Source organism: Acyrthosiphon pisum, chromosome X (genome assembly GCF_005508785.2).
Source record: "Acyrthosiphon pisum isolate AL4f chromosome X, pea_aphid_22Mar2018_4r6ur, whole genome shotgun sequence".
Taxonomy (NCBI): domain Eukaryota; kingdom Metazoa; phylum Arthropoda; class Insecta; order Hemiptera; family Aphididae; genus Acyrthosiphon; species Acyrthosiphon pisum.
Genome location: NC_042493.1, coordinates 110,245,791 through 110,247,966, shown reverse-complemented (window position 1 = coordinate 110,247,966; position 2,176 = coordinate 110,245,791). Strand labels below are relative to the sequence as shown.

General features: G+C 30.8%; 1 long non-coding RNA gene across 1 annotated transcript in view; it reads right to left on the bottom strand.

Moving 5' to 3' along the window:
- Positions 1 to 2,110, bottom strand: part of LOC103308345 — a 3,875-nt gene extending 1,765 nt beyond the window's left edge. The window contains exons 1-2 of the long non-coding RNA XR_510400.3: positions 2,021 to 2,110; positions 1,035 to 1,274 (exon numbers count right to left, since the gene is read on the bottom strand). This is a non-coding gene — a long non-coding RNA (uncharacterized LOC103308345). The remainder of the gene's footprint in view (positions 1 to 1,034; positions 1,275 to 2,020) is intronic.
- Positions 2,111 to 2,176: the final 66 nt, after the last annotated feature.

Genomic DNA, 2,176 nt, shown 5'->3' with positions numbered 1-2,176 from the left:
AAAATAGTAATTGTTTTATGATGCCCATTTAAAAACAAAATAGATACTAATAAATCGGCTTAGATCAAAAACTCTAAGTAAAGTGACAATATTGTTGGTAAATAGTGATTTAAATAATTTAAAAATATCTCTTGGTCTAGGATTTTGTTTATTCTTTACCTATCATATATGATACCAAAACATTATTATAATTTTATTGTTTTATATATAAACCAATCACATCAACGGTTTGACGAATAATAATAATAATTTTGTTTTACTCTAGAACAATATCATAATTAGTAGTGAATAATGAAAAATAAATATCAAGATTTTATGTTTAGTGCCTGTACACTAATTATTGAGCTCAATTTTATAAAATAGATCGTGCTATAAAAAAAAACCAAAATTTTGACGCAGAGTTTTTGGCTTTTTGCTTCAACATAGTACGGAATTGTAAAAACAAAAATTTGACATATTCAGTGTAGCAAGAAAATTGTATTAGGGTACCTATTATAATATTATGCATGAATTTCAGTCGTCACTTTCGTTAACCACGACCCCTCACAAATATTACCTAACGCCGGCCCTGGATACAGAATTATTTAAGACAAAGCAAGGATTTCTTCAGTCTTCAATAAACCTTCATACCACCAACATCTCCTAGCAAGAAATAAACAAATCCTTAAGAAACACCGAACCAGCGATCCAGCAAACCGACTGACGGCTGAAATAACATCGACGTAAAGCTTGCCGTAGAAACGAGCTATCAAGTGACCTCCAACGAAACCAACTATGGACTTACAGCAAGACCGCCGACGATGCAGACCACACCGGCAGTGTTTGGACATACCTAGATAAATTTATCTAGATGAATATCTAGATACATTTTTGTTCATATTTTATCTTATATAGATAAATAATTACGAGGTACCTAAACGTTCATATTAGATATTTTTTTTACTAATTTAAATAAATAGATACAATTTTGTTTGTTTGTTTGTTAACATTTTTAACCATAGGTATGTTAAATAATTTATAAAATATATTTGTACCTGAGCTGATGGCAGTGTTAAAAGATATTTGTATGCTAATCCTAGATTACTATAAGCACTGCTATACATATTGTAGTTAACTAAAATATCAATACAGCACATAGTAAAATTCATGCAAAATCTACAACTTATTTTTATTGAATTTTGGACGTCACATTCTTCAATTTCATCACTTGATCCATCATTTTTGTTTACAAAGTAAAATTCTGGTAATGTTTTTCTTAAGACTGTCCTAATTTTCTGCAAAATTTAATAGTTCACTTTTTAATGAATTGGCGTTAAAATGTTCATCAAATATTGTGTTATGGACGTCTCCACAACCGAGTTTGTTCGTTAGTAAATAAATACGAGGTGTTTGAGTTATCACTAATACTTTATTAATATAATCAATTTTAAAAGAAATTTAGTTGCACAGAATAATTATTAGACTTAAGAAAACAACAGAGGCTCTGCTCGATGGTCTGCCAGGACTACACTGAATATTACACAGACAGCGAGACACGGTAGGGGCTCGCTCGGGCTCAAAACTGTCCACACAGCGAATTCCGTGTGACCGTGTGACTCTGTCTGTTCACATATTAATATGCTTACACACTATACTATATTATACTATTACTATATCTCACACTGTGCATAGCATACAGACAGGGGTTCACAACAATTGCAAGTTTTTTACAGAGTTCATTTAATGCTGTGTCTGGTAAACTATTAGTGTTAATATACTGGGAAAACTCCCGGTGGCCCGCCGACCCAATCCGTCATGGGTGTATTTTATGTCAGAGTATGCAGGGTTTTTGAAAAATAATCCTAGTATGACGTTTGTTTAATGCAAAAAAAAATGTTCATGATTACGTACATAGAGATTAGATTATAATTAGTTCATCAATTATTTAAAACCACTATTCATTTTGTTGGACTGCTCAAAGCATATTTTATAGTAAAATATAGGTAGATTGTGTTTTAAATTTTAGTATAAGTTACATTACCTGGTACTCTTCTGTTATTTTATTCTCGTCTAACTCTACTCCATCTGTTAGTTTGTTGATTGAACTTATCTATACTAATATTATAAAGAGGAAAGATTTGATTGTTTGTATTGAAAAGGCTTTCGAAACTACAGGACAGATTTTAAAAATTATTTT